Source organism: Equus przewalskii, chromosome X (genome assembly GCF_037783145.1).
Source record: "Equus przewalskii isolate Varuska chromosome X, EquPr2, whole genome shotgun sequence".
NCBI classification, from domain to species: domain Eukaryota; kingdom Metazoa; phylum Chordata; class Mammalia; order Perissodactyla; family Equidae; genus Equus; species Equus przewalskii.
Genome location: NC_091863.1, coordinates 71,352,225 through 71,375,868, shown reverse-complemented (window position 1 = coordinate 71,375,868; position 23,644 = coordinate 71,352,225).

Genomic DNA, 23,644 nt, shown 5'->3' with positions numbered 1-23,644 from the left:
TAGATGGTAAAACACAAACAAAAGCATGAGAATAGTTCAGCAAAATAAAAGTTATGTCTGGGGGAAGGGATATTTTCAATGAGGGGTATGCAGGTTACTGCTGCATGAGTGTTTATTTTATGATTTTTACTAAACTATAAAAACATTATATATTGTCTTCCATAAAAATATAAGTAATGGAAACTGTACTGTAATGAGTTTGAGTATTGTACTATTTAACCATCAGTTTCATTTATTTGCAGCTGAGAGAGAGGAGTAAGATACTCTAGAAGCAAACTTGTAGGGAATCATATAGTGATGATAATGATAATGACAGATACATAGACACTAGGTAATAGATATTTAGTAAGTGCTTACTATATATAGGGCATTATAATTAAGATGTATTTTATCATTTAATCTCCAAAGAAAACTGTATGTTAGGTACTATTTTTCTCTCTATTTTAGAAATGATAAAATGCAGGGACAGAGAAGTTAATCAAATTGTCTAACGTTGCACAACTAGCTAATGCAGCCTGAATTCTAAACAAGACAGGCTCCAGAGTCTATGCTTTTAAACCACTAAGAAGATGACAGGGAATAAGAAAGACTATAGAATAGCAAAAAGACCAGTAAATTGAAAGTGGATATGAAAAAAGAAAGCAATTTCCCATCGCATTTGTAAAACAGAATAACAATTAGAGAGTTCCATCTTGAAGGAAAAAACCTATGGGGAAAAAAATCTAGCCTTTATACAGAAATGAAGAAACTATCTCACTAGGTGGGCACAAAATATTTTTTCAGATGCTCAAAAATTATGTGAGCTATTCCTTAATTTGGTTTCATGAAGTAACATACAGAGACTACCTGTACCAAAATTTTCAGGAAATTCGTGAATGTAGATTCCTGGGCCTTACCCTTAGTATTAAGTACTGAATCAGAATCCCTGGATCTGTGTCCAGAAAATCTACATTTTTAACGAATTCCACACATATTTTTTACATAGAGCCAAATAACATTGCCACTCCCTTAACCTGACGTCATGCCACAGTATTCCCAACTGAGCATCCAAAATGTGTGAGATCACTAACGAAAATACAGAAAATGTGAGGCTAATTTTCAACGCTAATGCTATTTATTGGTATATTTTGCCAAATCATGCTTCTGTTTGAAGGCACATGGGGACTTTAGGTTATCACACAGCTAAGCACTTAAACATTCTTTGCACATTGCAGAAGAAAAATGCACAAAGGTAGGTATAGTTACTGGATGATCCAGTGTCGGTGTTCCAGCCAGCGGCCAAGACAAGTGGCTATGAGTTAATATGTAGTTTTTTGAAATAAGGTCCTTACTCACTAATGTTTCCCTTAGAAGAAAGCCCTTTTTTCTTCCCTGGGACAGCAAGTTGCTATGAAGATGATGACTTTAAATCTACTTTTGTTTGCATTAATTATATCAAACTTCTGGATTTTGACAGAATAGAGAGGCTACATCAGATCCACATATCGAAAGATGATAGCCACAATTGTCTTACTGGCTCCTCTCTCTCGCCTTTAGCTTCATTGCAATATATTGGTTAATCACAATAGAACTAGATTGCCTAGGTTTGGAACTTGACTCAGCTAATTATTAACTGTGTGACTGTTAGCAAATGATTTAGCCTCCCAGAACTTCAATTTCTTCAACTCTAAATCAGGGATAATATATTTCATAAAGTTGCTCTTAGAGCCCCTGGTATATTAAGGGCTCAATAAAATAATTTCTTTCTTCTGTATATTCCAGCCATAAAGTCTTCTTCCCTTAGGCCAAGACAATAGCTCTACATCTAAGTAGAGTAGTTGAGATATGGAGGGCGTTAAAAAGACACTGCCCCCCAAATATCTTTCCCCTACCCCTGTATCACTGTGAAATTTCCACCATTTGTCACTCCTTGTTTTCAATCTGGAGAGGAGTATTAATCTGATTAAAATTCTACGTTTGCTTTTTCTGAATGGGGAACATATCAGCTAGCTAATGTGTTCATAGAACACAGAGCCCTGAGTCCATTAGACACGTGAACATGAACTTTGACTTGGAACCAAATAGACATTCAACAATATATCAGAACAAGGTAATAATGACCTCATATCTCCCCCAACACATGCACACACAATCCCTTGAAGCACATAGAAATACTGGACAAAATAAGGTCATTTAAAAAATATATAGCAGGCTTGAAAGAAGGAAAGGAGAAAGTAAGTAAAGAAGGGTTGGAGAATGGAAAGAAGGGAAGACGAATGAAAAGAGAAGAGGGAGGAAACAGAAGAAGAAAGAGAAGGGAAAGTAGAAGGGAAAAGAACGGAAGAGGGAAGAAAGAAAGGAAAAGGAAAGTAGAAAAAGAGAAAGTAATAATTCATGAGTTACAAGCTGCAACCAAAGCAGTGTTAGTCTCCTGTTTTATAAAACCTACCCAAAGACCACAGCAACAGTCAGCTAGGAGTTTTCTGCTCAGAGAGGCACATCAGTCGTGGCCTCCTGCTCATGTGAGGAAGATTGCTGCATAAAGCTGGGAGTCTCAAATTCCTGCCTCATCTATGAAGGAGCAACTAAAAAAGATCTTTTCACTGATCTGAGGAAGTCTTAAGAAAGATTGCATTATAACCAAGAATATGAGTTGGGAAATGAAAGGTTACCTATGAGAAATCAAAACCCTGGGCCCAGACCACAAGATGATTGGGTTGAAATTTGCTCTTCCCATGTGGTGTAGAGGTCCAGATCAAGAAAATATATTATTCCAGGACTGATAAAACAGCTTGGGCTCCAGAAAAACACATGCACAGGAATATTTCTACCACCTAGGATACAAGTGATACCCATAGGATAAACAAACAAACAAAAACATCACTATAAAATTCCACTGAAAATGAACTCACAAAACTGATTTGAAATGAAGAGGTAAGGAAGGATATACAAGTCTCAGTGGATTGCTCAGACGTCACTGGTAGACCTAGTAAAGACAGGAAAAACCATCCAAGGCTTCTGATGAGGAAGAGAAGTACATTGTAAACTACATAAAGGGGCAGCAAATAAGCTCAGCCTTCAGAGTCCTACTGACTGGCTTTGAAATCCTGTCCAGCCCTCTTCTCATCTGTGAAATGGAGATAAAAATAGCTTCTTCATAGATTTGTTATGAGAATTCCATATGATAGTAATATACAATTAAAAAATCCATTGAAACAGTAAATCCAAGTCACTTTTTCTTTTTTACCATACTCTCTGTCACATACCCCCACATCATCTAGCAAATTGCAAAACCCTACCTGCAACTGTCTTGTCTCTTAATATTTATTTCTTTTATACATTCTTGATCTCCTTGCCCAAGTTCAGAACAATCTTAACATCTCATCTGAATTAATGCGATGTCTTGGCCTACCTGCCTTCAATGCATCTTTTGTTTAGTATATTTCATCCACCTAACCCAGAGCCATTTTTCTAAAGCACTTTCGTCCTCAAAATTGTCAATAGAGCCCACTATAAATATAATGAAATTAGAACTCTTCAGCATAACCTTTAAGATCTTGGAAAATCTTTGCCCAAACAAACTTTGCAATCTTATTGCTTCTGCCTCCATTTCCAAATAGTCCTTATGTTCCAAATGCACCAGTTATCAAGATTCACTTTATTATCCGACAATGTATTTTCACTCAAGCTGAGAAATAGCATTTTTTTCTCAAATATGTATGACCTACCAATCTAAGCTCAGTTTAAATCGTACCTCATGTAAGGGATTTTTCCAGATTTTCTGAGTTGGAATTCTCTCTCCTTTACTCCTTGTTCACTTATAACAGTTTGTCTGTACTTCTATTATAGTTGTCAGCCCAATCTATACTTTTCAAATTACCTTATGTAGGTTTCTCATTCCTACTGGACTGTGAAAACCTTAGGTGTGGAAATATGTTGTATTTATCTTTGCATACTTGGCATTTAATATGTTGATCTACCCATAGCAGATTTTCAATAAATATACTCAATTTCCTTGTTTCATAATTTGGCCTTGGACAAGCATGATTCCCAAGAACATTTGACAGCATTCCTACATGAAAAGATTTTACCTGACACATATCTTTCTTCTCAAAGTCAACAATTAAGAATGACAAAAGGTGGTTCATATGGAAAATACAATCACTTAGCCTTTTTAGGATAGACTTTATCTTTATGCAGATTTTTTCCATTGGTTTATGAAGCACCTTGGAAATCATTTAGCTTCTCTAATAAACTACATTATAGAATCTTTGAAGTCAGAAGGTACTATGTAATCTAAGGAAAATATGGACCCTAGCCAGATGAAAAGGACAAGGACAATTTGATACAGCAAGCTCTAAATGTTGGCTATATCTGTTTCAGTTTTGCCTAAAGCTATCCCTGTTCAATATAAAAAGATGAATATTTGTTCTGGGTAAGTGTCTCTGACTTTGTAATTTCAATGTCAGCCATGCTGTGACATAATCACCTAAAAATGATAGTGCTGCCTTAGCCTGAATTGAATAAAACAGTAACATTCAATGATTTCCAACCCAAATAAAGAAGATTAACATATAAAAATCTGTGAATAATCTCTCCATACTATATGAAGATAATGGCATTGTTATTGCTTGTTTGAGTGCTTATGAAGACCAACTTTGCTATCTACATTTCCAAGTCTCAAACATCCAGAAATGATAGCTTGCAAAAGAAAATGAATTATTTTCTTCTTTTGAATATTGATATTTTTCTTAGGTGTCACAGCTGATGTCTCCATTGATCCCTCATTATTTGTTCAAATAGTTGTAATTTTTATATTTTTAGTTGGACTGGGTAGAGAAGATAGACAGGAAATAGGATACAGGGAGAGAACTTAATTTCCCCCCTATTCTTTTTTGTAGAATATAGTTAGAAAGTTCATTTGAATATATGCAGATTGGGATGATTGGAATTTGCAAAAATGTAACATATTTGTACATTCTCAACAGCAGTTGTATAAATCTTCTAGTCTTTTCTTGAAAAGTCATTGCTTTTCAGTATATTTCATTAATATATTTTAAATTACAGATTACAAAAAATTCCTCTTGGAAACATTCACTTAGAGTATGGTAGGAACTAAATGCTGAACTTATATGCAATAAAAATACATGTAACGATACTACCTATTTGCAAACATTACCTTGTGTTATTAATGCTAAGCAATGGCCTTGAAATTAATAGTGCAGCATGTGTTCATGACTTGCCCTTTGTGCTCGAAAGAAAGCTAAGGAAGCCAAGCATCCTGGGAAGCCAAATCATTAATCCATACAGATAAACATCAGGTAATTGCATTTTAAAATAAATTATATAGTTGTTAAAGTATCTGCTTTCTATTTTCTCTACATAGACAAGAGTGTGATTTAGTGCAAAGGTCACATGATGAAGACACATAAAAAATTTAACATTGTCACTTACTACCTACCTATGTGACTTTACGCGAGTCACTTTGGTTTTTTAAATCCCTGTTTTCTCTTTGATAAAGTGCAGATAATATATTCACCTGCTCATCATCACATGATTGTTGATATCAAAAGATATAATCAATAAGAATTCTTGGTGATTTTCATGTCTAAGTAGGAAGTTTCAGCTAGAAATTGTAATTACCACAACACTTCCCAACCAGATTAAAAGATTAGCTATATTATCAAGAAACTATATGCTGAGGCTGGCCCTGTGGCCTAGTGACTAAGTTTAGGGTGCTCCACTTCGGTAGCCTGGGTTTAGTTCCCAGGCATGGACCTACACCACTCATCAGTGACCATGTTGTGGTGGTGACCCACCCCACATAGACAATAGAGGAAGATTGACACAGATGTTAGTTCAGGGCGAATCTTCCTCAAGCAAAAAGAGAAAGACAAGCAACAGATTTTAGCTCTGGGTGAATCTTCTTCAGCAAATATAAAAGAAAGAAATGATATACCAAGTCCACTCGCTGAATAGGATAGCTAAAATGGCTCCCTTATATCCTCTGTGAAGACTGGAGAGGGCAAGCAGGATTAACAGCAGGTCAAGCAGAATTGAATCTTACTTCTCTTTTCTTTGCATAATTAAAATACAGTTTGGAAGCTTCAATCTTTAGATAGATCACACGACTCCTATGAAAGATTTCAAATGCAGATTTTTTTTTCATTTTGTGATTATCTTGGACATCTGCCCTGGGTTAGTTGCCACAGGCCTCACTCCCTTCTGGAGACGGCCCTACTACATGATCTGAGGAAGTGTAGAATTGTCTTGAAAAATAAATATAGGAAAAGGCAATGTTGGAACAACAAAACAATTGGATCTAAGAACTGAGAATTTTAAAATTATGAAATAAAGTCATAATCTATCAAGTACTAATAATATGCAGGAAGTTCATATTTTCCAATTTTCTCTTTATAATGTATATTACTACTATTTCTCAAAACAATACTGATGAGCTAAAATAAACTTGATAAGAATAAGGAAAGAAAAGGTTCAATACAATTTGCAAGTGTTTTAAAGATATAGAGAATACCTTAGTTTGTTTGCATGTGTGTGGTTTTTTTCAACAATCATTATTATTTCATGTTTGAAACAAATCTGAATGTCACTTCATAATCACCATAAGGCATACATAATTTGAATTCCTACTGCACTGGGGGCATTTTTGAAGATTTAACTTGACTGCCTTTGAATCCTTCATTTTCAAATGTAAAATAACTCATTCAAAAGGAAGATAGCTGAAAACATTCTTGGAGTTAAATATTACCTCATTAGTTTGAAGTTAGGTTGGGCATCTAGCATGAAATTCAAATTCACGTGGCATTCATATTCAGATGTGAACTGAATGAACTATTAAATGAAAATTGTTTAAATATGCTGAGAAGAGAATGAAGACAAAACAGAATGGCCTTAACACATGAGTAACAGTGGAAAGAAAGTTAAAATGATATTCTTTCACTTCCATACTTATGTGTGAGAATTTGTAGTTTTAAATCACTTCTGGATAACACTGACTTCCTGAGTTCTTTATTATTTTCAGTTAATGGAATCATTTGTGTGTCATTTCTGTATATGCTTTGTATGTTTTATATTCTTTCTTGCTACCTCTTACCCAAAGGCTTTACCCTTTATGCCCAAGGAAGATTGGGGAAAGAAAGGTGACATGCATTAACAGAGATGCAAAAGGCAGGGATAAGCTCTCCACACTTTGGATCTCCCATTCTCCAGTCAGTAAAGATAAAAGTTCTTGAGGGCAATAATATCTAATTCACCCACGTAACTTGTGTCACTCCTCTCCTTCCAGCATCTAGCACAAGGCTTAGCATGCACAGAATGCTCAGCAAATATTTGTCCAATTGAACCTAGAGAAGAAAATCTATTTTCTCAGTCAGAATAAAATCGTTAGCTAATATACATCTCATTTCTAAGGAATATTCAGGCTGTGTACCCTAGTGCAAGTTTAATAATTTGTTCAAAACGTTCATATTCCTGTCTTGGAGCTCAGAAGTTCCAGCTTGCTTTCATTACATAAGCATTGGCTTTGCAGTCAGAAAGACACAAAATCAAGCTCAGCTTTACCCCTCACCAGGTGTATGTACTCTGACAAGTTCATCCTCTTTGAGTATCAGCTTCATCTACAAAACAGAAATAATAATAGTACCTATCTGATAGAAACACTGGGGATTCACATGAAATAAGGTATGTAAATAGTTTGACAACATTCAGTAACAGTACTAAATAAGAAGTAGCTATTTTTATAATTATCAAAATTTTACCCAGATCATCTCATCGAAACGAACCATTACTAACATGCCAAGACCCTTTTCTTCACTATAACCAATTTCAAATAACAATTTTAAAGAAATTTGAGCAATTAAATTTTCATACAAAGAGGAAGAAGACATGCTAATAAAGTGCTAGAGAAAGAAGGTGATGTTTCATTAACTCAAAGCTTTCAGATCCAACAAATACACTCCAACAACAATTTTAAAAGATAGCAGTGCGATTATCAAGAAAGTAAAATCATCTCAACAAGTACTAATTGCTAGAGAGTGATTCCCCACTTTACCTCTTTCAAAGTTTTGCTAAGAGCGTTTATTTATTTATTTATTCACTCATTAACTCAAAATATATTTATTGAGGGCTTGCTATGTGCCCAGTACTGTTTGGGATAGGAGTACGTCAGTGTACAGAATCAAAGAAGATATCTACCCTCATGAAGTTTACATTCTGTAGTGGAGAGGCAAACAATAAGCAATAAAAAATAAGGAACACGTCAATTACATAATATGTAACATGTGGTAAATGCAAATGAAAAAAGAGAAAGAAGAACAAGAGAAAGGAGATGGAGTATCCGGACTGGGGTTGAGAGGTCAGGAGAGGCCTCGCTGAGAAGGAGACATGTGAACAAAGATTTAAAGTGAATGTAGATACCTGGGGGAAGAGTGCTCAGGGCAGAAGTGCTAATTCAAACTCCTGGGCGGAAACATTCTTCACATGTAAGAGGCAGTGCAAGCGAAGCAGAGTTTGCCAGCGAAATAGCAGGGCACAGGGGAGAAGTGGGCAAGAGAGATCGTGAATGGTCTTATAGACCTTATCCCTCTGTCAAATAGGATGACACTGCAGGATATTGTCTAAGCAGTGTGTCTAGTATGAGGCTTAAATTTTATCAAAAATATAATAAAGCTAGATTGAGTTCCAAGACAAAAATGATCAATATTTTATGTATTATTAGAATAATTAACTAATGTAATTGAGATTTCATAATCCACAAGAGTGATATGGGGGAGAAAAAATTAGGACAGGTTTACATTTGCCTGAGGGGAAGAGACAATAATGAAGTCAAGCAAAAATATTTAATTTAGATTTGATTAAATAAATCCTTTCCTAGCAGAGATAGGTATTAACATAGTTGACAAAGAAGGTTTTAACATTCCTCTCAAACATTCTTTAGAAGTAAATCAAAGTTTTTTAAAGTTTAGTTGAATGTGAAAGAGCAATGAAGATAAAGTCAAAGCCAGAATCATAACTATAGTTCTAAAGTTATCCAACAGGGGGAAGAAAATAATGATCTTTTCAAACAGAAATAACAGTAAGCTATTAATTTAGTGATAAGTACAGAGTATCAAATTCCACTGAGCTTGCTACTATCCACCTTCCTGGAAATGTAAAACAATGAAGAGGGAAAAGTTTAGGGTACTCAAGAGTTTCTGGTTTACTGGGAGCACTTAGAAATGGGCAAATCTCTTTCTGCTTTAGATCCTGAAGACCAAGGCTACGTCTCCTGACAAGGAATTTCTAATTATAAGTTGTAAACACTGGTGGTATCTTTGTCAGCCTGATACTCAGGTTATTCAGAGTTCTTTTTAAAACTTCAACAGATTTAGCCTCACTTTGAGAGGGGTCTCAGCAGTGAAGTGTTGCTTTCCACTGCTATAAGCCTTCCTAGTTCAGAGAAGGGTCACTGACTTAGTTCAATTTGCCCAGAGCTGAGGAGGCCATTTTGCACGGGGTGAGGGCAAATGAATTTGGCACAGAGAGATGGCAAAGCACCACGGGAAACACAACTGGATCATCAGAGAAACAAGTGATACCACAAGCAACTGAAATCCTGCAGAAGAATACTGTGAAACAGATTTTAATAGTCGAATATCAAATGATAGCACCTGTTCTTTCAAGGAAAGAAGGAATTTCAAGAGTGAAAGTTTCATGTTTGCACACTTGTTAAAAATTCTTGGGGGAGACTAAACCAATACTTATATACCAAACTCCACCATTGATTCTCAATCAAAATGTTGAACTTCAGGACTAATAGACACTTCTTTTCCATTAGAAAATAAATAAGTATATGGCTATAGAGATAGATAAAGGGCAATTTAAGGAATAATAGATAGTATGATAAATAAAAATAAATAGATGGGTGAGCGTTTGTGCTGTAAACCATGCTGGATTTGCATTTGACTGAGAAAAGATTTTAAATCAATTATCTTATAACCATCTGTTAGCACAGTAGATAAGTCATTTTGTTTAATTCACTGGAATGTCAACCTAAAAATGACTAATGAGTCACTCCTTTTGGACCATGTATCTCATTGTTTTGCCTCTGACAAAGGTATCAAATGGCAGTTAATTAAATCTTTAGGTCCCACCTTGGTGTCAGTCTCTGAATTAAGAAACTACGCCTAATATTTTCTTTTCAATTCACACACACACATATTTTTCTGATCACCCTTTTCATGTCTAATTCAGACTTGAGAATTATGCCTATTGATACTTTCAGCCTAAGCCTGCTAGTGCAAAGCAGGGACTTTGGTGCCAATAGCCTGGGCTCAAATGCTATTCCGTCATTTAATAACTATGTGAAATTGGGCAATTTATAAAATGTCAATGTACCTCTGATTTCCTATCAATAAAATATGTTGTTCGTGAGGCTTAAGTAATTTAATACATTATAAACACTGGGAAGAGTACCTGGAACCTTGTAAGTACTTAGTAAACTTAGTTATAATAATAATAACTATCATCATCATCATCATTGTCATCACCATTATTTGCAGTATATTAGTATCAAATAAATAGCATTAGCAAAGAAAGTTTTAAAATGTGACATTCAAATACAACAAATTTATTTATCACAATATCTTCCATGACAGGTGTCCTAGTGTGCTGGGCAGCTTTCCATCACACAATCATCCATGGACAATAGCTCTGCCTCTGCCTTCTCAGTGTTCAGATGGCACTAAGCAACACTATTCCAGGCTAAGGGCCACAGACAGGGAGGAGGAGCAGAAAAATCAGAAGTCCAGTGTAGGGCCACAAACTTCCTTTTACGCGATGGAAGAAGCTAGCGTCATTACTTTTGCTCACGTTTCATTGGCAAGGAACTAATTACTTGGCCACACCTAGGTGTAAGGGGGCCCAACAATTGCTGTTTCTAGCAGGATAAGCTATTCCAGGAAGAACTCTAATACTATGGCAAAAGCTTCTGGTATTCAGTTAACAGCTCTGTCACATGTGTCTTGTGGCAAACTCCTAAGTAACACTGATTAGGCACAAGCTCATTTACAGTGTTTACATGTAGATCTGTGTACATATATGTGTGAGTACACTCCCTCTTGACTTCCAACTGTTCAAAAGCTTTCTCAGTGACCAGGGCCTTCTTTCTGCAAACCAGAAGTGCTGGAAAATTAACATTCTCTGGGATCAGCCATCATTCAATGACTGATGAAATTGATGTATAAATAACCGAGTCATCACCCTTCCCCACACCCATGAGATAACACTGAGGTGCCTGTTGCACGTTGACATTGAATGATATGTCACTGATTACCAACAGTCATAACAGGGTTGATGCTGTGTGTTTTTCCTTCCCTATCTTACTTCTTCACTGCTTTATAGGTATTTTGGAATATCATCTCCAAAATAAACTACTTGTACTCACATCTTTGTCTAAGGATCTATTTTCGGGGAAAATCAAACTAAGAAAGGGAAGAAAGGAAGTTGCAAAATTGACTGAGGTAATAGTTACCACATATTGTATTGTCAGGAAGTTGAGAATAACTCAAAAACTGTCAAAATATTGACACTTATTAAAAATGACTGAAACAAAAAATTCTTAATGTCTGGCCTCTCTCATTGGGGGGGCTACATATTTGAAAGAAATGGGTTTACAGTTTCCCTTGTGTGATTCTAAGACTTAACAACTCTTGAAATGTATTACTCCTATGAAACTTCCTTGCCACTCTTCATTTCCCTGCTTCTGTTTACTGTAAAATCCTGTACTGTCCAATATGCTAGCCAACGAGCCATATGTGGTTTTGAGCACTTGAAATGTGGCTAGTTCTAATTGAGATGTGGTGTGAGTGTAAAATACACATTGGATTTTGAAGGCTTAATATAAGAAATGTAAAATATCTCATAAATAATTTTATACTGATTAAATGTTGAGCAAAAATAGTTTGATTATATCAGGTAAAATAAAATAGATTATTAAAATTGTCACCTATTTACTTTTACTTTCTTTAATGTGGCTATTAGAAAATTTACAATTACATGTGTGGCTCACATTATATTTGGACAGTGCTCATATATACTAATTGGGCTTTTTGAGTTTTCTTTGGAATGGACAAAGGATATATTTGTTGGATACCTTTAAAAACATGTGGCAAGCTTTCCGGAAAATAGATGATGATGGAATGAAATCCTTTAATTTTCCTTAGATGGGGATATGACTTTCAAAGGACAGAACACTAACTCTGCTCATAAAATTCCCACAGCTTTACATAGGTATGCTGTACCAGAAATACATAGGTCCATATAACTATGTATTATCAGTTATCTTTAATCCTTATAAGGTTATAATCAGAAAATGCTATTTCAGTTACCTCTTAGATCTAAGTTAGCAGCTATATCGTAAAATTATCGCTATGTAAATTTGTTGGGTGTACCCCAAAACTTTCCAATGACTTGATTTACACCAGTCATCAGTTCTTGCCAACATAAGTCAAAGCTTCAGGTGTTTAGACACAGTACCTCGAAGGAACAATAAAAAAATCTCTTAGTTATGTCAGACCTTTAAATATGTAATCATATAACAGAACAGAATAATGGGAAGATCCAGTCACTCTTTCCATTAACTTGTTATCTTATTGTGGGTTCACTTCTAAGAATAGAATTAAGAATACATATGCAAATATTTATTTACATGTACAAATTTCATGTACAAACTTTATGGCAGTAACTGCTATACTAGTGGAAATTCTAGTGATGAAGATACTGTATCAGAATAAAGGACCCCATAGTTCCTTGCCTTTTCTCCTAGAAGCATGGGAATAACAAATTCATTTAAAGCAATGTTTTCATATGCGGTATACAATGATAGCCTCCTTAAACTTAATAATATTTTTCTTAGAAAAAATAATTAAACATAACTCTCTGGCATATCAATATAGATTAATACAGAAGACCCAAGAAAAATTGAAAACAGAGCTAAATAGTTTCAGATTTAAAACTCAAACCAGGGCATTTTGGACTCAAAACTCAATGATTTTGTTTTTAAACTACAATAGCACAGTAATTCTGGTTAGGTTATTAAAGCCAGATGAGAACATAGATGTCCAAATAGTACGGGCATCAGACTAGTGGATAAGATTCACAAGGCTCAAGTAATATGGAGAATAGTATGTGCGTCTAATCCTCCCTCAAAAAGCATCTACTTGCTTATATTATCAAACTTACACCATCTTCTCTAGCTTGACCTGTGCTCATATTTAATTCTCAATTATCCAGGCAGTCTACTCTCCAGGGAGCCTTGAGTGTCAGCAATACATTTCACTCATAGATGCTACGATCTAGAAGGAAGAAGGGAAAGAAGGAGGAATGAAATGAAGGAAGGGAGTAAGAAGAAAAGAAAAATTCAGTCCTACATTATTGCTATCATAGACAATTCCACTTGGAATTCATAAATTCCAAGACTATATGAGAGTAGAAGAATGGAAATGATTTTGTCTAAAGTATTTTCTAGGGGGCTGGCCCCGTGGCCGAGTGGTTAAGTTCACGTGCTCCGCTGCAGGCGGCCCAATGTTTCATCAGTTCAAATTCTGGGCTCGGATATGGCACTGCTCATCAAACCACGCTGAGGCAGCATCCCACATGCCACAACTAGAAGGACCCACAACTAAGAATATACAACTATGTACCGGGGGGCTTTGGGGAGAAAAAGGAAAAACATAAAATCTTTAAAGTATTTTCTAAAGAGATATTGAAGTTTCCATAATTTTTCTGCAACAATAGAAGTCAGGCAACTTTCACATACAGTCAAATTTGTGGACAGATGTAAAGATAACATCTACTTTATAGTAAATAACAACGCAAAGTGTAACATGATGCTATTTAACGAGCAAATTCCAAGATAAGTACTCCTCAGAGTACCAAAAAAAAAAAAGAAAAGAAAAGAAACCTTGATCTTATTTTCTAGATATTAGAGTTAAGCAGCACAATAGAATCAGTTATTTACAACATACTTTTTAAAAGGATTTTCCAGTACATCTACTCTTAGCCATATAATACACCTGTAATTGGAGAAAAAGACTCACATTTAAAAAACATCATTATCTTGACAAATGTCTTAAATTATGTTCTCTATACTCTCTTCAGACTGTCTCTGATGCATAAGTCAATAACGCTTTCTTGTAATGAATACTTATGGCTGTTCAGCAGTCGTGATAAACATTAAAGTTTTTTCAATGGCTAAAAGAGTGCAAATATCTGCACTTTATTAGAAAGGAAAGAAAAGCCTGATATGGCACATTGTTTTCTCTTTTAGAATTATTTTATTTCACAAGAGTGAAAAATGTGATCTAGTTTAGTACACACTGACTTTATCTTTGTACTTTCTACTTTACCATTTTCTACCACATTCTACAGTACCATGTCTTTTAGCAAAAGGAAATCACAAATGCCAGGAGTTAAAAATCACACATATAAACATATATAAACTTCTACGTATACTTTTATATATTAAGAGTGGTTACATCTGAATAAAAAATTACACATGAGATTTTATTTTATGTTTTCAAAAATTTCTAGAATGAGCTCATGTTATATGAATAACAAGCAAGTTATCTTTTTCCAAATAGGCAGCCATTTATGCACCAGCATTTATTGAATAATCACCTTTCTCCAACAGCAAGTTGATTTGTCATCTAAATCATATAACAAAATTTTCAGCCAGCCCGGTGACGCAGCGGTTAAGTTCGTACGTTCCGCTTCTCAGCAGCCTGGGGTTCGCCTGTTGGGATCCTGGGTGCGGACATGGCACTGCTTGGCACACCATGCTGTGGTAGGCGTCCCACATATAAAGTAGAGGAAGATGGGCACGGATGTTAGCTCAGGGCTAGTCTTCCTCAAAAATAAATAAATAGATAAATCATATAACAAAATTTTGATGGTTAATTTTATGTGTCAACTGGAATGAACCACAGCGTGCCCAGATATTTGGTCAATCATTATTCCGGGTGTTTCTGTGAGGATACTTTTGGATGAGATTAACATTTAACTCAGTAGACTGAGAAAAGCATATTGCCCTTATTGAGTGGGCCTCATCCAACCAGATGAAAGCCTGAAGAGGACAAAGACTCTGATCCTCCCCCAAGTATGAGAGAATCCTTTCCTGTCTGACTTGGACAGGAACTACACCATTGGCTCTTCTGGTTCTCACATCTTCAGGCTCAGACTACAAATAAACTCTAGGCTTTCCTGGGTGGGTCTCCAGCTTATTGACATAGCCTACAGATCTTGAAACTTCTCAGTCTTCATAATAATGTGAACAAATTTGTAATAATAAATATCTCTCTCTCTCTAGTTTTCTGAATTGTATCTGGGGTTTCTGGAATTGACTCTCTAATCTGACTAGATTTAAAGACACTAATGACTCTGTTTTCAGTAGTAAAGAGAACACTGATAGCTTGTGGTGTGATCTAGCAACAGATATATACAAAATATCACCATTGAATACTCTGAACCAATCTTATCAAACGAAAGGTTCTAAGTGCCTGTGTATATGATATTTTTAAAAATATCTTTATAAAACTAATGAGTATGAGATGGCTGATTGCTGCTAATGTCACTAGGCAAGGTGGGAAAAGAAAAGGATGTGCTTGGGAGTTTGAATTCGCAGTTGAAGTGCTGCATAGAGGACCTGAAAGCTTCTTTGTGTGCCCTGAGGAAGACCCTTCTGTCCTGTAGCCTCAGGGCTGACATTACTGAAAATCAAACCCAAAATCTTGTCCTTTGACTGGCTGAACCTCAATGCAAGTTGAACTCCCAACTTGACAGGGTATCTACTGTTGAAGTAAGGACATTGATTAGGATGAAATCAAATCCTGAAAGTTGGAATGAGGACATGTGCGAAGATCCTAAATTCTGATAAGTCGTCTTTGCTGTGGAAGCAAACTTTGCCACGTCGAGTAGAAGCAGCCTTTTAAACTCCATCTAAGACGATTAATCCTTATTGTCTGAGAAAACTGTAATGTCCTCTGCTGAGGCAGTTGCCTTGTAAGACAATGCTAATTCTCCTCAAGACCCTCCCCAGCAACCCCTGTTTGCTTCCAAACCTATAACTAGATTCAAGTCACAGCAGGCCCCTAAAAGTGAGGTACAAAGTGTAATCCATGAGGAAGTATGCTATACTCCAAAAGAACTACATCAATTTTCTAATTTATACAGACAAAAGTCGAAGGAACATATGTGGGAATGGACATTATGTGTGAGGAATAGTGGTGGAAGGAACCTACAGTTGGATGAAGCTTAGCTTGTTCACACGAGCTTACTAAGCAAAGAGTCTTCCTTTGATGTTGCAGTCTGCAGAGTTACGGCTCTAACAATTTCTTTGGTTGATTGGCTGAAATATGGACGAAAAGGTGGCCCACAGTGAGTGAGTTAACAATGCCAGACCTGCATTAGTTTAATGTAGAGGATGAGATTCAAAAGCTTAGAGAGAGAGATTGGAATGTTAGAGTGGATAAGTCATTTACAGCCTACTCACCCACCCGGAGAGAGTCTAAAAGACACAACTTTTTCCATGACTGTTATAAATTTGTGAGGAGAACTTGAAGAGATTTAGCTCAAGATTGTATCACAGTAGGCCCCGTGGGTACTCAAACACATCCTGTGGTTATTTCTCTAGTTCCAGAACGCATAATTGGAATAGACATACTCAGCAGCTGAGAGAATCACTATGCTGGCTCCCTAACCAGTGGAGTAAGGGCTGTATGGTGGAAAGGCCAAGTAGAAGCCAGTAGAACTGCATCTACCTGAAAACATAGTAAAACAAAAGCAATACTGCATCCCTGAGGAATTGCAGAGATTAGTGCCAACACGAAGGACCTGAAAGATGTGGGGGAGGGGGGTTGATGATTCTCCCACATCACATTTGACTCACCTCGGACAGATGAATCTTCGAGAATGACAATGGATTATTGTAAGCTTAACCAGGGTGTTGACTCTAATTGTAGCTGTTGTACCAGATGTGATTTCATTGCTTGAGCAAATTAACACATCTCCTAGTACCCAGTATGCAGCTATTGATGTAAAAAATGCTTTTTTGTCCATATTTTTTAAAAAGGAACAAGACAAAGAGTTTGCTTTCAACTAGCAAGACCAGCAATACACCTTCACTGTCCTACCTCAGGATTTTATCTACCCTGCAGCCCTATATTATAATTTACCATAAAGGGATCTTGATCACCTTCCCTTTCCACAAGATATCAGTCTGGTATATTATATTGATGAGCCCATGCTGATTGAACCTGGTGAGCAAGAAGTAGCATTTAGTTGAGACTTATTTGTAAGACATTTGCATGTCAGAATCTGGGAAATAAATCTAACAAAAATTCAGATTCCTTCTACCCCAGTAAAATGTCTAGATGTCCCATCATATGAAACATGTTTAGGTATTGTTTCTAAGGTGAAGGATGAGATGTTGCATCTGGTCTATCCTACAACCAAGAAAAGGCATGATGTTCAGGAGGCCTCCTTGGGTTTTGGAGGCACATATGTTTTATTGGGGTGTGTTACTCTGGCTTATTTACTGAGTGACCCAAAAAGCTGCTAGTTTTGAGTGGGGGCCAGAAGAATAGAAGGATTTTCAACAGGTCCAGGCTGCCATACAAGCTGCTCTGCCACTTGAACCGTATGATCCAGCAGATGCCAATTGTACTTGAAGTGTCAGTGGCAGATAGGGATGCTGTATGGAGCCTTTGGCAGGTCCCTGTAGGTAAATTGCAGTGCAGGCTTTTACGATTTTGGAGCACAACCCTCATGTCCTCTGTGGATAACTCCTTTCCTTTTAAGAAACAATTCTAAGCCAGCTACTAGGCTTTACTAGAGACTGAATGCTTAACCGTGAGCCACCATTTATCATGCAACATGAGCCCTCCATCATGAAGTGAGTGTTATATGACCCATCAACCATAAAGCTGGGTGTGCACAGCAGCATTCCATTATCAAATGGAACTGATATATACATGATTGGGCCAGAGTAGTCTCTTTACTTGTGGCACAGATAAGTTATTTATAGAAGTGGCCCGAATGGCCATAGCTCCCCACTTCGGCTAAACTACATTCTTTTTTGTAGCCTGCACCAAGAGTGAACCCTAATGTAAACTATGGACTTTGGGTGATAATGATGTGTCAACACAGGTTTATCAATTGTATCAAATGTATGATTGGGGTGGGGGATGTTGATGTGTCGGGGAGGGAGTGCATGGAAAATCTCTGTACTTTCTGCTCTATTTTCTGTAAACCTAAAACTGCTAAATAATATGAAAGTGACTTTGGAACTGGATAATGGATAGCGACTTGAAGAGTTTTGTTGGTGCATGTTACAAAAAGTATACATTGCTTTGAAGAGACTGTTGGTAAGAATATGGACAATAAAGGTGATTTTGGTTTGGTCTCAGAAGGAAATGAGGAATGTGTTATTGGATATTGGAGGAAAGTTGATACTTTTTATAAAGTGGCAAAGTACTTGGCCAAATTGTATTCTAGTGTATCGTGAAAAATAGAAATTGTAAGTGGCAAACTTGGATATTTAGCTAAGGAGATTTCTAAGCAAAGATTTAAAGGCCTAGATTGCTTCCTCTTACTACTTTATAGTAAAATGCTAAAAGAGAAAGATAAATGGAGGGAATTTTTAAATAAAAAAGGAACCATAACTTAAAGATTCGGAAAATTCTATACCTAGCCGTACTGCAAAAAGCAAAAAAGCATGTTTTGGAGAGAATACTAAAGATATGGCTGGAAAATCATATGTTGAAGCGGTTACGGTGGTGATTCATGGATCTAAGCAGCCATCTCCGCAGAAGCCAGGAATAGACATGAAGTTATACCAGAAGAAACACAGTCAGCTTGGACTAAAGGGGACAGAGCCAGGACAAAATTAAAGAAGTCTGTTGGACTCTTGGGAAGCTACAGAATAAGATAATAAAACTATCCTCCTGTGAATATGTGTTATTCTTCAAAAAAATGAAAGGATGACCCCAAACCTGATTCAGAGATCAGTAGCACTACCTCTGCCCCCATGGACTAAGGGACACAGGCCCAGGTGGGGCAAGGCTGTCCCTTTCTCGATTTCAGAGGGCAAGCCCATCTCCTAATTTTTAGCAGTCCAGGCTGCTGCAGCCTGGGACCTCAGGGACAGTGGTGGCACATAGGACCATAGGAGTGGGGTTACCATCCAAGGCTGTGAGGATGGAGCTGCCCCCTATGGCTAAGGTGGCAATGCTGCCACCTAGGGCCAAAGGGGCAAAGCCACTACTTAGGGCTAAAGGGACTATGGTGCCACCTCAGTGGCCTTAGAAGTAGGACTGCTATCCTGGTAGGTCCAAAGGACAGTGGATTGAGCAAAAGATGATTGTTATTAAGACTTAAAGTTAAACATAATTTGCCCTGCTAGGTTTTAGACTTTCTTGGGATTTGTAACCCCTTTATTCTTTCCAATTCCTTCCTTTTCTTATGGGAATACCTATCTTACACCTGTCCTACCATTGTATTTTGGACAGAAACAACTTTGATGGTTTCACAGGTTCACAGCTCCAGAGGACTTGGCCTCAGGGTGAATCATACATCTAGTCTCATCGACACCTGATTTAGATAATACTTAGATGAGATTTGGGACTTAGAGTTGATGCTGGAATGGGTTAAGAATTTGGGGCTTTTGGGATGGGGCTGAATGCACTTTGCTTGTGAGAATGTTGTGAACTTTTGGGGCAGAGAATTATGGACTGAATTGTGTCTTCTCCCAAAATTCATATGCTAAAGTTCCCATCCCCAGTACCTCAGAATGTAACCATACTTGCAGATACGGCCTTTATTTAAAAAATTAAGTAATTAAGGGGCTGGCCCCATGGCTGAGTGGTTGTTGGTGCGCTCCGCTGCAGGTGGCCCAGTGTTTTGTTGGTTCGAATCCTGGGCGCGGACATGGCACTGCTCATCAAACCACGCTGAGGCAGCATCCCACATGCCATGACTAGAAGGACCCACAACGAAGAATATACAACTATGTACCTGGGGGCTTTGGGGAGAAAAAGGATAAAAATAAAATCTTAAAAAAAAACATTAAGTAATTAAGGTTAACGAGGTCATATGGGTGGGGCCAAATCGATGTGACTGTATTTGGATACAGGGCCTTCAAAGAGGTGACTAAGTTAAAATGAGGCAGATAGGATGGCATCCTAATCCAATATGACTGTTGCCCTTATAAAAAGAGAAAGAGCCCCCAGGGATATACCAAGAAAGAAAAGGCCATGTGAGGACATGGCAAGAAGGGGGCCATCCACAAGCCAACAGTAGAGGCCTCAGGAGAAACTAAACCTGCAGGCACCTTGGCTTTGATTTCTAGCCTCAAGAATGGTGAGAAAAAATTTCTGTTGTTTAAGCCACTCAGTCTGTGGTGTTTGCTATGGAAGCCCTAGGAAACCAATACAGTGGCTAAAGGCTTGACTGGCTTGACTGCTGCTTTCATTTTTGGCTTGTTGCTTGAATTGGCTACTTTGACACCTGACAACCTGGCTCTCTCCGGCTCATCAGAGCTTCTGAGATTTTCTAATAGACATTGAGGTAAATAAGCCTTTATTGAGAGCTTTTATGCTGATCTGGCTAGGAATTTAGGCTATTTTTGATGTTTTCAGTAGTTATAGACATGAGAGGCTCAATTTTCTCTAGTGTCCTTCATTTTTTCTCCCCTGTTTGCTTTGAGTTTCCCCAGAAACTCCATCTTAAATAAAGTCTATGTCTTGCAACTCTCTCAGGTATAATCTGCTATTATCATACTGGTGCCCTGTGATGTGCTGGTCAGCGATTGAGGAGGTGAAGCATTCTATAGTTTTATGATTAAATCTCATGTTTTTTAGTTGACGTCAGTTGGGCTGGCTATGTTTTTTAGAAAAAAGTTGTCTGTTTTTCTTCCCTTATCTGAGTCAGGATGTTTAGAGTGGACAGGGATTTTCTAATAGCCCTTCTCCCAGATCAGACAAGGCTTTGATAAAGTAGTTTCCCTTGGCGCAGACCTTTATTATGGAGAACATAATTATCTGAGTGTTTATAAATAGCTAATTTTCCTTTATCCCCTCCTTAAAGCATGAGAGAATTTTTCTCAGATATTCACCATCAGAAATGGGTACGGGTCCTGGTAGTAAAACTCACAAAAAAGTGTTGGAGAGGGCTTTAAGACCAGCCCCTCGGGAATTTTAAACTTGCAAACCAGTCCACGCAGTTTCCAGGAATTTGTCAATTACCATTTAAGTGGTCCTATTTGTTACTTGTTCCAGCAGCTCATGCTGCCAATAAGCTAGCATCACTATGTTTGATGGTATCTCCAGTTTTCAGAAAGGTAGCTTGCCCTGTGATATCAATTTTTTGATATATCTAACTTCATAGCTGTTGCTGAATTTTGGTTTATTCAATGTCTTTCTAGTGATAAATTTCATGCTTTTTATGTATCAGAGCAGAAACAATAATTCTCTCTTTCCTTCTTGTGTTTTTTTTTTTGATGGAGGTTAGCCCTGAGCTAACATCTGCCACCAATCCTCCTCTTTTTCCTGAGGAAGACTGGCCCTGAGCTAACATCTGTGCCCATCTTCCTCTACTTTATATGTAGGATGCCTACCACAGCATGGCTTGCCAAGTGGTACCATGTCCACACTCGGGATCTGAACCAGCGAACCCTGGGCTGCCAATGTGGAACGTGCGCACTTAACCGCTGAGACACTGGGCAGGCCCCTCCTTCTTCTTTGAAGTATAATTTTGCTCTCTATATTATTTTAAACACTTTAAATATTTCATTTCATTCTCTTCTTGCTTGTTTGGTTTTAGAAGTATAGTCCACTATAATTCTTACCCTTGTTCCTTATCGGTAAAGCATTTTTTATTCCTTGTCTTTTTTCTACTATATGTGAGTCCGTTTCTGATGCTTGCTTTGTCTCTTCATACTGTATTTATTTCTTGCCTTACAGAAAATCTTGTGCTTTTGTTGAAAACTAGGCATGTTATATTGAGTAATAGTAACTGAGTTAAATAGGCCTGTGGTGCTACAATTTATGTTACAAGGTGGGCTCTTTTAAATAGTTCTTGTAGCCACAGGTGCCAGAGGCTTCAAATTTCTCCTTTTTTGGTTTTCATCTTCCTTCCTGACTTTGTTCATCGTTAAGTACCCCTCCTCATACAAAGTGTCTTGCAATTTGTTCAGCTGTAATCCACTAGTATTAAAGTGGAGCCCTGTTGGTGTGTTGGTATGGTATTGGAGGGTGGGATTACTCTATAGTCTTTCAAATAAATATTAGTCTTTTAGTAGCCCTGTGTCACTAGCTTGTGACCCTCACAAATGTTTCTTCTTGTATAGCTCCTTCCTCCTCCTTAGGTAAGACATTGGAGCCAGAGGAAGTTGGAATGAGCATAATGACCTTTGCTATGGATCTGGGACAAGACTATGACTAAGTATTTGCTCCTGGAGGATAGTCCTGTGTTGTGGAGAAGATGCTGGGCATATATAACAAAGGATGACTCTTTCCTTCCCCCTGACAAAGCCATGAAGGGATAGTTCTCAGATCTTTATTATGAGAACCTGGTAGGATTCCTGGAGGTAAATCTCACAAAGGTATGAGGCCCTCAGGAGTTTCTAATTCTCACTCTAGTCCACACAGCCTCCATCAGTTTGTCAAAAGTACCACTAAAACGTTCCTACAATTTTGTGGCTCCTGAAGCTTCTGGTAAGAAGTTTCTGCTCCAGGTAAGAAGAACTTGTTTTTGACTCTGAATTCACCTGTTTGTCCAGATTCAGGGAAGTAGTGCACCCTGCATTCTCACTTCTCTGATGAATCCAAGAAAAGGCACTGATTTTCAGTTTTTCCAGTTTTTTTCTTATTATAAGGAGATAAGTGACTACTGCTAAACTGTTTACGTGTTGTAGCTGAAACTGGAAGTGTCACATACATTTTTGTATAATATTTTTGCTCTCTAGAGACTCCTAAGCTGACAGTTTTTTTTAATCACTCAATAATTTAAAGGTATTTTAAACTTTAAAACTGCTTTCTCAATAGCACTTTTTCTGCTGAGAAATCTACTGTCTTTAGTATCTTTATTCTTCTATATGTAACGTGTCATTTTCTCTTGCTGCTTTTAAAAAAATATTTTCTTTGTCATTGGTTTCTAGAGATTCAATTATGATGTGACTTCATGTAGGTTTCTTCGTGTCTCTGGCGCTCGTGGTTCATTGAATTTCTTCGATCTGCGGTTTTATAGCTGTCATCTAATTTGGATAGTTGTCAGCAATTACTTCCTCAAGTGTATATTCCGTCTCTCCCTCTCTGCCCACTTCAGTATTCCAACTACACACATATTTTGGGCTACTTGAAGTCGTCTCATACTTTAGTTGTGTTTTTTTCATTTGATTTTAATTAGTTTTGTTCTCTGTGTTTCATTTTGTTACTACTTCTTGAAGTCCACTAACATTCATTTCTGCAATGTCTAATATGCCATTAATCCCATCCATTTTATTTTTCATTTTAAATACTGTTTTCATCTCTAGAAATTCATCTAGAGATGAAAACTCCCTGAGTAGTAAGCTGGGGCAATTGGAAGGTTCAACTTCTTTGTTTCCTGTCTCTTT